Source organism: Aptenodytes patagonicus, chromosome 28, assembly GCF_965638725.1.
Source record: "Aptenodytes patagonicus chromosome 28, bAptPat1.pri.cur, whole genome shotgun sequence".
Taxonomy (NCBI): Eukaryota; Metazoa; Chordata; class Aves; order Sphenisciformes; family Spheniscidae; genus Aptenodytes; species Aptenodytes patagonicus.
In genome coordinates, this window is record NC_134976.1 from 2,196,863 (window position 1) to 2,212,426 (window position 15,564).

Sequence of the window (15,564 nt, forward strand, 5' to 3'; positions counted from 1 at the left end):
TCGTGATTATCGATTTGAAAGACTGCTTTTTCACGATTCCCTTAGCGCCGGAAGATGCTCCCAGATTTGCCTTCTCTCTATCAGTTGTAAACCATCAAGGGCCTAGGTTGCGATATCATTGGACGGTGTTGCCCCAGGGCATGAAAAACAGTCCCACAATATGTCAAATGTATGCTGCACGTGCGTTGTCGCCCATAAGAAACAAATATCCGGACTTAATTTGTTATCACTACATGGATGACATTTTAATCGCCGGACGGGACCCAAAGGAACTGGCCACAGTTATGAAAGATATGTTGGAGGGGTTAAAGACATACGGCTTGCAAATAGCTCCTGAAAAGGTGCAAGTGCAAGCCCCGTGGAAGTACTTGGGGTGGAAGATTTTAGAACATACGATACAGCCCCAACCCATAACCTTGCAATCTAACATTAAGACACTGAATGACTTGCAAAAACTACTAGGGACTATCAATTGGGTGTGCCCATTGCTAGGAATAGATAATGACATGTTAAACCCACTGTTCAAGTTGTTAAAGGGTGATCCCGAGTTGACGTCTCCACGAGAATTAACGACAGAGGCCAAACAAGCGCTAGGAAAAATATCACAGGCGCTCACCGAAAGGCAAGCACAACGCGTAATTGAAGGATTAGGAGTTAACTTGTATGTCCTAAATCAGTCCCGACAAGCAGTGGGCCTCTTAGGCCAATGGGACACCAAGGGTACCCAGGACCCTTTAGCCATCATTGAGTGGGTATTCCTGCTGCATCAAGCACCAAAAACGATAGTGATGAGGGTAGAAATGTTTTCGATGCTTGTGCGAAAGGGACACACGCGATGTTTGGAATTAACAGGCACAGATCTTAAAACAATTTATCTCCCACTGACTAAGGACCACCTTAATTGGTGTGAGGCTAATAGCCTGGAGCTACAGATAGCGTTGGAAAACTTTAGGGGACAAATTCTAATTCATTATCCATCCCACAAATTATTCTCCCTTAATGAGGAAATTAGTATAATTCCCGAATCGTTGAGTAAGGAGGTACCTGTCGAAGGACCCACCTTATTCACCGATGGATCAGGATGAACAGGTAAAGCAGTTATAGTGTGGTGTGAAAAAGGGTAATGGAAACATCAAGCTTACCATGTTGTAGGAAGTCCTCAGCTGGTGGAGATATACGCAGTAATTCAGGTCTTTCGCCGGTGGGAGATGCCATTAAATTTGGTTACTGATTCTCAGTACGTCGCCAATGTCGTCAGGCGCTTGGAAAAGGCTTGGCTCAAAGAAATTGATAACGAACCGGTGTTTTTAATGTTCAAACAGGTATGGGACTTGTTGAATCGCCGCGTAAACCCGTATAACGTGCTCCACGTGAGGAGTCATACCTCTCTCCCAGGGTTTATATCAGAAGGGAATGCGCGAGCTGATCGTCTCGCTGCCCCCACATGGACAGTCCCTGTACCAGACGTTTCTACACAAGCCCGATTGTCGCACGAGTTTTTCCATCAATCTGCCCGAATGCCGTGCCGACAATTTGGGCTGACTTGGGACACAGCACGAAGTATCGTACAAATGTGTCCTGACTGTCAGCAATTAGTTCCCATGCCCCAAACAGGTGTAAATCCCCAAGGAGAAAAGGCCCTACAGATTTGGCAATCCGATGTTACTCATATCGGAGAATTTGGCAAACAAAAGTATGTACATGCTTCCATCGATACGTTCTCCGGAGCTCTATGGGTGACCACAGAGACCGGAGAAAAAAGTAAGAATATTTTACGGCACTGGAAAGGGGCCTTTGCTGCTCTAGGGGTTCCACACCAGATCAAAACGGACAACAGGCCCGGGCACATAAGCGCAAAAACGCAGGCCTTTTTGGCACAATGGGGCATTCGACATATCACTGGTATCCCTTATTCCCCTCAGAGCCAGGGTATCGTTGAGCGGGCTCATCTCACTCTCAAGCAGCTACTACAAAAACAAAAAGGGGGAATGCTAGGGGAATCACCGCAAGCCCGTCTCCATAAGGCAGTATATGTGTGAAATCATCTTACGATCAGGGAAGACAGGACAGCAGTTGAAAGCCCTAATACGATAATAGCGCGACACTTTACATCTTGTAACTTGGCTTCTCCGGCAGGGGAAAGGGCTCGGGTGTGGGTCAAGTCATTGGAAAATAGCCAATGGGAAGGCCCTTATGATCTTATAACATGGGGGAGAGGATATGCTTGTGTTTCCACAGATCGTGGACCCTGATGGATACCCGCCCGCTGCGTTCGACCGTATCTGGACAAGGAGCCCAAGGAGCCCACGGATGCATCGATGGTTTGAAGTAAATTACTGGGACTTACACAAAGTATCTCATTCGATATTTGGGGAACCACCTAGTGGGCCAGGCCGCGCCGGGGTATATAGGGGACCAAGTGGGTTGCCATTAGCCGTGGACTGGGAACACCAGGCGGCAGAGAACAGTCAACTGGATAATCGAGAGGTGACAGGAATTCCCTGCCTCCAGTGTCCCGGATCAACACATCACGCATGGACTTTGTGCAAATGTGATAATTGCGAAAGAAACCGGTATTGTCACTCTCAGTTCCGGGCGGGAAGGTGCACAAGGTGTAAAGGGAATACTACCGGGAACGCCGAACCACAGAATCTACAGCTAGTGTGTGGGAGATCACATTGTATCCCCCAGCTGTGGACTGTGTGGGAAACGGATTGGGAGAGTACCAAACGACAGTGTGACAAGCGATTTGGGTGGAAACAGAACAAAAAGAGAACGTAAACCATGACACCAGTATGGGGGGGCATCTTGTGGCTAGTATCACTATGTGCAGTCGCTGCGTTATGGGTACCCTCACAGCCGAAGGAAAATATTTGGGTGACTCTGGCCAATCAGACAGGACAGGATTCCATCTGCCTATTGATATCTTCCCCCGGCAACCCCTTTTCTACCTGCCTAGTGGGGCTTCCTTTAGATAATTGGGACTTGGGCCTGACTAGTCCTTTCAAGGAGGCCTGCGGGGGGGGACGACGCGCCACTGACAATTGGGATGGATGCCTACCGCATCTTAATCACTTGCCAATAGAACCTCAGGAACTCGAGCTATTAGGGTCCATAAAAATGGATTGGTGTTTGTATTTCAATTATTCAGGGGCCAATGTTTCCTGAGCCTGGTCAGCTAATGCTACCCTGGAAATCTATAAAAATGAATCACTGTGGTGTAACCAGACAAGCAGCAATATATCTAAATCATCCAATGCACCTATAGGATGACCCAGGGGGGTCTTTTTAATATGTGGAGACCGGGCCTGGCCTGGCATTCCCTCTCATATTAAAGGTGGGCCGTGTTCATTGGGAAGATTAACTCTACTAATGCCAAACACATCTATGATCCTAGACCACAGAAGGGGCACCCCCCAAGACGCGCAGTAAGCGTGGAGCACATGCCTATAACTCACAATGTGATGATGCTGTTGACCTATGGAACTGGGACACTATAGCTGCGGTTGCAATTTTGACCCTAGGTGTCGCAGCAGCAAAGAGTTTGGTCACATTAAATAAATTAGGATGTTGGCTAGTGAAAAAATCAAATGCGACCTCTGAAGCACTAACGGGATTACTAATGGATGTAGATTCTATACGACATGCTACTTAGCAAAAGAGAGCAGTGATAGATTTTTTTTGCTTTTAGCGCAAGGCCATGGGTGTGAAGAGTTGGAGGGAATGTGTTGTATGAACCTGTCTGATCATTCGGAATCAATTCACCGCAGCATTCAGATGTTGAAGGAAGGAGTACAGAAGCTAAGAGTGGAAGACCCCTGGGACTGGTTGGATAAATTATTCGGGAAATGGGGTCTAAGTGGCTGGTTAAAAGGACTAGCCAAGCTAGGAGGGCTATGCTTGGTAATGTTCCTTTGCATCCTGGTTTGTGTGCCGTGTCTATTACAAGGTATGCGAAAAATGATTGAAAGATCGGTTTCAGCAGTGTTTCTAGTAAAACAAAAAGGGGGAGATGTGGGGATGGGAAATTTAACGATGGACATTCCTGAGTTTGATTTTAATGAGCAAGCACTGTACCACCAGGGACGAGAAGGCACATAAGCAGAAGATAACGGAGAAAGGAATGTGCAGCTGGAAGGAGAAAACAAGATAAAGGCCATGAAGGCATTTCGTGTGATCAGGAAGAACGGGCCAATCCGCTAGAGCATAGATGCACGTGAACACAAGGCTATAACCTATCTGCAAGCTGCAGGTAGCGCGTGTACACTTCTGCTTCCTATAAAGATCGCTAACAAAAAGCAATAAAGGTCTTTGGTTACTGTCTGCCAGAGTCCGTGCCGTTAACCCCCACAGAAAACGTCCAGCCACTGCTCCCACACGAAAGGGGCCAGGACTGCAAGCTGTTGCTGGCCCTCACCTTCCCTTGGCAGCCCTTCCACAGCCCCACAGACACTGGGGTTCGGAGCCTGCCAGCCACCTCAGGGTGCCGACGTCCTTCCCTTGCTCGCTCTCAGCGCCGCCAGAGCCGAGCTCTGAAATCCAAAACGTCCAGCGACTGCTCCCACACGAAAGGGGCCAGGACTGCAAGCTGTTGCTGGCCCTCACCTTCCCTTGGCAGCCCTTCCACAGCCCCACAGACACTGCCGCTCTGAGCTTGCCAGCCACCTCAGGGTGCCGACGTCTTTCCCTTGCTCGCTCTCAGTCCTCCGAAAGCCCAGCTCCCAAATGGAAAACGTCCAGCGCCTGCTCCCACACCAAAGGGGCCAGGACTGAAAGCTCTTGCTGGCCCTCACCTTCCCTTGGCAGCCCTTCCACAGCCCCACAGACACTGCCGCTCTGAGCTTGCCAGCCACCTCAGGGTGCCGATGTCATTTCCTTGCTCGCTCTCAGAGCCGCCAGAGCCCAGTTCCAAAATTGAAACTGGGTCTAGGGCCAGAGGTGGCCCCAGGTGTGTGCACCTCCTTGCGATTACACTGGTGGCACCGTAGCTAGTAGGGTGGGAGCATGCAGCTCACTCGTGCAGGTGCTTCTGATGTCACATGTACCTGCGTAGGTGATCGGGCTAGAGCAGGAACGTTCCTTGTGTGGCTCATTGTGATGTCCCAGGAGCCTGAGGAGTAGATAGAGCAGGAGGAGGCAGCTGGCTTGCACAGCTCCTTGTGATGTCACTGGTGGCCAAGGAGCTGATTGGGAACGAAGGGACGCCTGGCCGGTGAAGCTGCTTATGTTGTCACTGGTGACTGAGGAGTTGACAGGCCAGGAAGAAGCAGCTGGCTTGTGCACCTGCTTGTGATGTCGCTGGGGGCTCTGTAGCAGTTGGGGCAGGAGCACGCAGCTGGCTTGTGCAGGTGTTATGATGTCCAATGTGTCTGAGCAGGTCATCGGGCAGGAGTATGGCCCTGGCTTCTGCAGCGGCTTGCGATGTAACTGATGGCTGCTGAGGTGATAGGACAGAAGCATGCCCCTGATGCATTCAGGTTCCGGGAAGGCCACGTGATGGCTGAGTAGCCCCTAGGTGCGGAGCAGGAGAGCGGCATGTGCAGCTGCTTGTGATGTCCCATGCGCCTGAGGAGGTGACAGGGCGGAAGCGGGCCCCGCTGGGTTGTGTGGGTGCTTGCGAGGTCACCTGATGGCAAGTAGGTGATAGGGCAGGAGGAGGCCCCTGGCTTGCGCAGCTGCTTGTGCTGTCAGGGGGGTAGCTCTGTAGCTGTTAGGGCAGGAGCAAGGCGCTGGCCTGTGCAGGTGTTTGTGATGTCACATGTACATGAGTAGGTGCTAGGGCAGGAGCAGGCCCCTGGCTTGTGCAGGTGCATGTGATGTCATTGGTGATGCGTTGGGTGGTAGGGCGGAAGCAGGCCCCTGGCCTGCGATGGTGCTTTTGAGGTAACTGTTGTCCGAGTATCTGATTGCGTCTGAAAGGAGAGCTGGCTTGCGCAGGTGCTTGTGACGCGCTATGTGTTTGAGTGCTCAGAGGGCGGGATCAAGCTCCTGGCTTCTTCAGGTGCATGGGGTGTCACAGGTGGATGAGTGGGTGATAGGGTAGAAGGAGGCCCTGGGGGTCTTCATGTGCTTCGGATGTCACACGTACCCGAGTAGGTGATAGGGCAGGAGAAGGACCTGGCTTGTGCAGGGGCTTGTGATGTCAGTGGTGGCTTGTAGCTCTTTGGGCAGGAGCGTGCCACCGTGTTCTGCAGCTTCTGGCGATGGCAGAGGTGGCTGAGTAGGTGCTGGGGCAGAAGCAGGCAGCTGGCTTCTGCAGCTGCTTCTGTTGTCACTGATGACTGCGTAGCTGACAGAGCAGGAGCATGCAGCTGGCTTCCGCGGGTGCTTGTGATGTTGCATGTACTGGTGTAGGTGATAGGTTAGATGGAGGCTAATAAATAGGGGCACGTGCAAGCTTCTGGGGAGCCCTCACACCAAACACCCCCGTTGTCAGGTCCAATGCTGGATCCAGGAGTGGTGATCTCCCTCTCTCTCTCCCTCTCTAGCTCTCTCCCTCCCCCCCCACCCCTTTTCTCTTAAAGCTGCTAAGTAACACAAGGCCTACCTCAACTTCTCATAAAGCCTAAGCGCATAACTTAGGTGGGTATAATTTTGAGAGGATCAATGTTTACAGAATGTTTCTTCCATTAAAGTTGGTGTTTTTGTACAGACCTTGAGTGTTATCTGACCTTAATCCACACTGAGGGGATTTGCGAATGTTAGTCACTCTCCCCTTCTCGGAGGTGGGACGTAACATACAAATTGTTGTCCCGGACAGGATCCCCTCAGTGTTGGAAGGTCCTAAGGGATACTGACTCTTCACCCGGTGAGTGCGGGCGTAGAGAGCCGGGAAGTGACTTCTCAGCGATAAGCCGGGAGAGGTTTGAGCCGTGTAAGCCATGGCTGCCCGGGAAATGCCCATGCTTGACTGCTCCCCTGTTATTGAAAAGTTGAAGGAATATAAGGCGTGCCCTTCCCCACCAGGGATGGCATGGGCCCATATTAGTTGGCACGACCCGAAAGCTGTAGCGGATAAAATTACAACCCTTATGAAGGAACAAAAGGCGCGACCAGGAAAAGGGAAAGCCACGGTGTGTGCTGTGTTGGGAGCAGCACTAGTGGCAGGCCCGAAGGAGAGGCACCTGATTAAACAAACTAATGATGAAATGGTTAAATCTTTGCAGGAACAAATAAAAACACTGCAGAGCCAACTAACCGCTGAACGTAATACCACTCAGCGACTCCACGTGGCTCTGTCAGATGCGTTGGACTGAGACAAAATTTTACGTCCGATTTAGAGGAAAGGGGACAAGAATCTCTGGATCGGACAGATCTTAATTCTGTTCCAGATAGCATGCTGGTATTTACGAGCTTGGCACAGTTGGCCAAAAATCAGGGCCTAAGACCCTTGTACTCAACTAAGGAGCTAGAAATTGACCGAGAAATGTTTTACCCCAAGAATGAGGAAGTGGTGATGAGGCCAGTGATTAAGACAGAGACCACCGATAATGGCCAAGGTGAGGGAGCCCCACAAATTACTATCCGGACAGTGCTGTACTTGGCAGCCGAAATCTGCCACGTTCTGAATCTGGAAGCGAACAGACCAAGGTATTTGTGTGGACCTCCCCACGTCCGCATCAGCGGGCTTTAGATTTGCCATTATTTGGCCAAATTTCTCACAAATTCTAAATGCGAAGCTAGAAATGTTAAACCAAAAGTGCATTCAAAATACATACGGGAATGGAAAATGTTTGTGGGGAGCTGACTCATCCCCATTCCAAGAGTACAGCAGGACAATTTGGTACGCACCCTCTCCAGTGGCCTATCTATGTCCGGTTAACACGACCTGGCGAGACCTGTGGAATGCTACCTGTTGGAAGCAACAGCTCTGTCAGGGGACTACAAATGCTGCCCTCTCAGCCCAAAATAATTGGACATGGTGTCCCCAGGAAGTGAAGATCCCTTGCAATCTTGTACTGAATTGGACGTGGTGTCCCCGGGAAGTGGAGATCCCCTGCAATCTAGTATGTTGGTGGGACCCCCCCACCTCATGGTGAACCCCTACGCCACGAATATAATGTCCCGTTCTCCCCGGGTTGGTGTATTCAAATTCCTAACAAATGGGGTGTCTATACCCACCGTGACCATTCTCGTTATGAATGTGCTTGGTCCCTTAAACATTTTTTGTCCAATCCAGATAATAGAATTGATGCACGGGAAATAAATCCCCTACCCCATGAGAATACTCCCCTAATGAGTTGTTCATGAATGATTAGTTGTGAATCGTTATCGTGGGACCCAATGGGAACATGGTATATCCCAGAGTTGCGAACCTTTATTCGGGATATGTGTACTTGTTGGGGTTTTCCTGTACCAGGGTTTAAGCCTGGAGATCCCATGTGTTATGGAAACATTGTCAATCGAGAAACCGCGTTAAAAAGTGGAGTTACGCTTACCCACGAAACAAAGTGGAATTTTGCGTGGGAAGGGAAAACCCGACTAACCGAACCCTATGACCCATCAACATGCTCCACTGCTAAATATCCAGCCCCTCAGGGTGCTTTCTGGGCGTGTTCAGATGGGAAGATGTACTCACACCTGCATGTGCACGAAATGGCAGGTCCATGCTGTGCCACTGGGATTCCATCAATGTGCCCCTCCAGAACATTTGACTTTATTGACCCCAAATATGACCGGAGGAAATGGGATGTTCAAACACCTCAGGCTGCACCCGAGTGGGTAAGAGGGGTCCGAGCACCCAATTATTATACCTGGGCAATGAAAGCGGCCCTTGCGTTTGAGGCCCATTTGGCCCCAGGTGTGCTTCTACGAAGGCACCAGTTTCTATTGGAAAATTTGACCTGGCAGGTACATATTTTGAGTAATTGGACTGGACGTGCTTTTGGAGAACTAAATTTGCAGGTTCAACAGGTGTCGAAGATGGCCTTGCAGAACTGTCTAGCCCTGGACATGCTATTAGTCAAAGAACAAGGTGTATGTGGAGTGCTGAACCATACGCCTGGAGAACGCTGCGTTACTATATACAATGCCATGACCACGATCGAGGAAGCATGTCAGAGGACGCAGGAAATCACAGCAAGACGTGAGAGTTGTTCCAGTCAATGTTATCGAATGAATGGAAGGTGGATTGGAACCCTGCCTCATGGATTTCAACTTTGCTCAAAAAACATGGACTTGCGGGATGGTGGGATTGGATAGTGGAAGCTTTAGTGATACTTTTGTTAATATTAATTGGCCTAGCTATCGGCTTTGCCATAGTAAGGTGCCTGATTAGCCACTTACTCTCTTCGCTCTCTCCTTCTATACGGTATGTTCAGATCACCACTGTTGAAGAGGACCTTGGAGTGTTTGAGCCACGGGGTGGTGTAAGGGACAAGGCGCAGGTGACTGTACTGTGAGCACAGACAATGCCCTGAGAGAAAGCTCCAGAAGCCAGCCATGGGGAGGGGCCTAGTGTCACTCTCCTTGACTGACTGATGTCTCAACCACTCCTGAACCCACGTTGAGAAGAGTCCAGAAGCCTTGCACCCCAGTCCAATAAACAGGGGCGCATATGAGCCTCTTGGGGTGCTCTCCACACCGACACTGCCCATTGACTGGTCTGACGCTGGATCCAGGATTGGTGATCTCTCTCTCTCTCTCTCTCTCTCTCTCTCTCTCTCTCTCTCTCTCTCTCTCCCCCCCTCTCTCTTTCTTTCCCCTTGATGCTGCTAAGTAACCCAAGGCCTATCTCAACTTCTCATAAAGCTGCTTAGCTTATGTGACATATTAATATGCAGAGGGTTAATGCTTATAGAGTGTTCCGTTAAAGTTGATGCTCGTGTATGGACCTTGAGTGTTACCTCACCTTAATCCACACCGAGGGGATTTGCAGACCTTAGTCACTCTCCCCTTCTCATAGGTGGGACGTGACAGCCCCTCATCCATCTGTCCATCTGCTGTCCCTCTCCGGGCACCCCACCGCCCTGCCCCACCCCTCTCTGCCGCTCCGTCCCTCTCTCCTCCTCCTCCCTGCTCCACCAGGGCTCCAGGGCCTGGGCAGCCTGGTGGAGGTGGCCATGGGCGCAGCCGGGGGATGGTGTCCCCGCAGGGTCAGACAGCAGGGCAGGAGCGCCCCGCAGCATGCCGGGAGCTGTAGTCCTGGGGTAGGGGGCTGCCAGGTGGCCATGTTCTTTCCCAGGGCATGCCGGGAGCTGTAGTCCTGGGGCACAGGGTTTTCAGGCAGCCATGTTCAGTCCCGGAGCATGCTGGGAGCTGTCATTTCCCCATACTCAGCTTCCTGGCAGCCATGTTGGTCTTCGGAGGCGCAGTCTCTGCTCTGGCTGCGGCCTGGCTGAGGTGAGGGCCGGGGCCACCCAGGGCTGGGGCTGGGGAAGCTCCAAACCGCCCAGTGCGATGGGGTCCTGGTCAGCTGGAGCCGGGTCCAGCTGGGGCAGCCCTGGGAGTGACCCGAGAGCTGGGGAGGGGAAGGAGATGGAGACAGACCTCCCCGGGCACAGGCACCGGGCACCCCGACTCCCAGAGCCCCCCCCAGCTGCCCCAGCTTTTTTAGTTACTGCAATAATAGGAGTAGTGTGTTTTGCTGTTAAGTCTCACAGGGCTTTCACTACAACTGCCCTGTTCAGGGACTGGAAATATTCAGCTGCCTTGGAAAATTGCCAGCCAGGTTATTATTGTTCAAGCCTTGTTTCCCTTGCTAGAAAACACTTCCTTGTTAAATACGTCCTTGCATCGGCACGATCGAGGCAGTCGGGATTGTTTCCTGTCAGCAGCAGCCTGAGGAATCCAGGCTGCTGCCGTTCAGTGGCAGAGCTGAACACTTCTCCCCGCAAGTGCTCGGACAGTGGTTTCGCAGGTGCAGTCAGCCCGACTGGGAGCTTGCTGTCCGTGCTGTGCCGCTGCTTTGGCAGCCACCTCGGGGCAGGAGGGGACAAATGTTCTGGCTTCCCAGCTGGAGCCTGGCAAGTTCACTGGGTGAGGTGTGGACCGCAATGTGTGATGGAAACTCGGTGTCCTTCAGGAGTGTAAAACAGAGTGTAGTATTTTCTGGGGAATTTTTTTTGTTGTTAGATCTCTGGGATTCATGTGACCATTAATAGCCAGTTGGTGGGATTTAAGCATACATTTAAAGTTAAGCATGTGCTAGCTGCTGCCCTGAGGCGTAGCTGGAATCCACTTGTGAGCTCCTGTTCCCACCACACTGGAGAAAGCAAATCTTTTTTTATTTGGTGATGAAAACAACTCAGGGAGTTGCACTGAAGTGCAGCACCGTTTTTAACCTCAGGTCTGAAGGGGCACAGGTCTTACCGCGTAACGCATCCTTCCCCAGGCTTTCACCAAATGGAAAGGATACATCAACCCGACCCCACAAACATATCCTGCGCTTTTTTTATCTTACCTGGAACGTCAGGACATGACCCTGCTGGGCCATCTCTGCCTCTCTGCATGGAACCAAGGTGGTGTCTGTACATTCCAGGGCAAGGACTTAGCTTTTTTTTTTTTTTTTTTAAGCGACTTTAGAGACGTCCTGAGGCTGGCTGTGTTAAGTTGGTTTACTGCACAGTTGGTCGAATGGAGGAAAACAGTAAGCTCCGCTGTTCCCTGTGGCGTTTCTCGTTACTGTGTAACTCGTTTAAGTTATCTTCTCATGACCTGGAGAGCAGAAGCTTTCACTTCGTTTTAGGCCTTGGTCTAATAGTCATGAAAATCAATATTGAAAGTCTTTCTGAGATGTGGATCAGGCCCTACATGCGTTTTATAAAACTGCTTGTTGGCCAAGTTTAACTTCTTACTTTTTTTCCGCGTTTGTCTTGAGTGTTGAAACTCTGAAAGGGGCCGATGAGTTGCCCTCCCTCAGTTTGCTCCCTCCCCTTTGGGGAGTGCGGTTAACGTTCGCTTCTTGGCTTTGCAGAGGAAAAAATCCATTAATACACCACCTCACTTGAACTGCTCTTGTTGGAAACCGATTAAAAGCTTATTGCTGCCTCATCTCGCAAACGGCCTGCATTCTGGTTCTCATGTGATGGGCAGCCTGTCGGCTTGTCAAACTACTCCGCAGTGCAATTCAACAACTCAAAGCAGCGATGCTGATATGAAGAGCTTAACGTACTTCATTGCTAGGGGTTCTGTGCTTTCCACTCTGCAGGCTGGAAACATGATTCGTGAATGGGCTGTGGCTTTAACAAGGGAAGGCAAAGCTGCTTCTCTTTCCTTTCCGCCTCTTCTCTTATCCCCTCCCCTTCCTTTCCCTCTGTGAGGCTGTTTTTGTGGTGTACCTTCACTGGTGAAATGAGCTCCCCCACCAAACAGGGGGAGAGAGAAAAGGGGCAAGGTGAGAGGTGTCACCGTCCTTAGTTTGCAGATTCAATACGTACGCCCTCTTCAGAAAATGCAGCGTGTGTGTGTGTCAGCGGTCCCTGCAGATTTTTATTATTTATAGCCATTTCTATAAATACAGGACTTCACACAGCGGGTTCACCTGATGTGGTGCTTCTTGTAAAGTGAATCGTTTTTATCCTTGGTACAGTCTGGAGGTAGCGAGTGCCAGCTGATAGATGAGGATGGAATGAAAGCAAGCGTTACACATGCGATGGTGATCCTGCCACAAGGCGTGCTGTTCTTTGATCTGGGAAAACACTGCAGGGACTCTATCGGAGGACAAAGTTTTCAGTGCTCTTTCTGTATTTGATACCCAAGGGATTTTTTCCCTCTGCCTGTGTTTCTGTGCAGGCATGTGCATGAAGCAGAGGTGTTTCTCTGTGCCGTAACTGGGACCGATGAGAGCTGGGTGGGTGGGAAGATGTGCAATCCCGGAAGAAACTTCCTGCAGCTGCCCTGCCATGTACTTCAGGATAAAGCAGCCCTTTGCTGCAGGTCGTTTGCTGCCATCGAGAGCTACCGCGTGCATGGGAAGGTGTTGGGTTCCTCCTCCCTGCGGTCGGCACTGGTCCTTACTGGGTAGCCTCCCACAGCAGCCAGTGCTGTACGCCCCTGTCAGGTGTTAGGCAAACATCTGCAGCTGGAATGTGTGGCATGTTCCTCCGATTTGTCCATTCTGCCCCTTGCATAGCAACACATTTAAAACACTGAAATGTGCTCTTTTTATTGCTGTTAACGTTCAAAAATCTTGTTTTGGTCTGGTCTGCAAGGTATTTGGAAAACACCACTGTTGCATTTGGAGAATAAAAGGGGTTCCCATCCTTCCCCCTATCCCCCAAACTGTGTAGGATCCAGACCTTTTCCCCCTAACCTCCTATGTGTAGGCTGGCTTCGTTCGTTTTGCTGCCTCATACCAAGAATATAGCAAACAACTGAGATGTGTGCTGTGTGCTCCAGGCCAAAGAAAGTTTTCAATGGTCCCACTTTGTTTTATGCAGCCTTGCAGCATGGTCCATTTTGGAAGGAACACCGGGATGATGTGTCGGAAGTTACTGAAAATGAGATGATGCTGGTAGTGGTTTATTTTCAGTGCTTGGTTTGGGAAAGAATATACTCCGATATTCTAAGATACAGAACTATTAGAGAAACATGAGTGCAAGGTAAGGAGCATCATGCTGCATTTATTGCTAAATGTATGTTTTCATTTCATTCAAACTGGGAAGTAAACAAATACTGTACCTGCAAAAGAATTCAAATAGCCGTCTGTTTCCCCGAGTGAGCATACAAGCACTGGGGAGCAGTTTGCAGGATCTTCAGCCTGCTCTGGGTGACAAACCCTCAGGAGAGGAAAGAGAAACCCCACTTTTTTGAATACAGCTCTACTTAATATTTCTTCTTGTTAGATTGTGTTGACGGTCAGACTCTAAGCATGTGATTGCTAAAAAATCAAGATATTGAAGGATTATTTACTGTATTAAATCCTCTTACAAGCAGTGCACTCTGTTGCCCTGTGGATAGTGACCGGCATGTCTGGTAATTTTCCTTTCCTTTTCTCGTACAAGGATGCATTTATGAAGGCAAATCCAGGGTACAAGTGGTGCCCCACAAGAAACCAACCTGTAAAAACCCAGACATCCACTGTTACACACAGGAAGAAGCTACGGGCCTTTGCTTCAGACTCTGCAAAAGATTTACCAAGCCCGAGGAAAGTAGCAAAAAGTGAAGAAATGCCACAGCGTAACTTCAGGATGGCAGGTGAGATTTCCATCCCTGTTCCTCAAATGTAGCAGCCTTGTTTTCTTTGAGGATGCGGCGTTGGAATCGAACTGCAAGACCAGTTTTCTTTATTGCACATGGTACTGTAGTGCAAATACCTTTCATGTCCCAAATTAAGTTGACAAGACTCTAGTTAAACCTCTGCATAAGAACCTGAAATTTTCCTTAGCGCATGATTGCTTTCAAGAGTCGAGTTCAGATATGGGGCATATCATAACCCGTACCCCATTTGGGGTCCAGATTTGATTGATTTTTAGTTCAAGCTTATCTGCTGTTAGAGATTTTCATTTTCTAGTTGTCGTGGTTTAACCTCAGTCGGCAACTGAGCACCACACAGCTGCTCACACACTCCTCCCCCCCCCCGGTGGGATGGGGGAGAGAATTGGAAGAGCACAAGTGAGAAAAACTCGTGGGTTGAGATAAAAACAGTTTAATTATTGAAATAAAATGATAATAATAATGTAATAATAATAATAATAATAATAGTAATACACAAAGCACGTGATGCACAGTACAATCGCTCACCACCCGCCGACCGATGCCCAGCCAGTCCCCGAGCAGCGTCCCCCCCAGCTAGCTTTCCCCACTTTATGTACTGAGCATGACGTCACATGGTATGGAATATCCCTTTGGCCAGTTTGGCTGTGCCCCCTCCCAGCTTCTTGTGCACCTGCAGCCTTCTCAGTCGGTAGAGCATGGGAAGCTGAAAAGTCCTTGGCTCGTGTAAGCATTACCTAGCAACAACTAAAACATCGATGCGTTATCAACTTTGTTCTCATCCTAAATCCAAAACACAGCACTGTACCTGCTACTAGAAAGGAAATTAACTCTATCCCTGCCGAAACCAGGACAATATCCACCCCTTACTCTATACCATCTGCATCATGCTCGTCTCACATTTTCCAGTACATTTTCATTAATCACCACCCCCCCTTTTTTTTTTTTTAAATATATATATACACACACACAGAGATATCATTCCCTTAGTCTGTGGGCCATCCCTCTAAAATGTTCGGTGAGTTCATTTAGTCCATGACTTCAGGCTCCATCTGTCGTAATAATCTTCCAGAGCAGGAAAAATGGAGGTGGTATGTGGTGTTGGATTGTTTCATGTTGAAGTCAGTTCTGGTACCATCATCACTGTGCTTTGCTTGGTTTCACTGAAGTTATTCTTCGTTAGTCTGGGTGATTCTTATTGTAATAACATTAGTATGGCATATAATATTATTAGTATTATTAGTATATCTGTGTATTATTAGTATAATTATTATAACTATAATTAGTACTTAACATCACATAATTCAGATCATTGGCTATTCTCACCCAAAATCAAATCCCCTTGAGGTATACATCGGACTTCCCCATACTTCTGCATTATCCACCAAGTGCACCCAGGTCCTTAAGCAA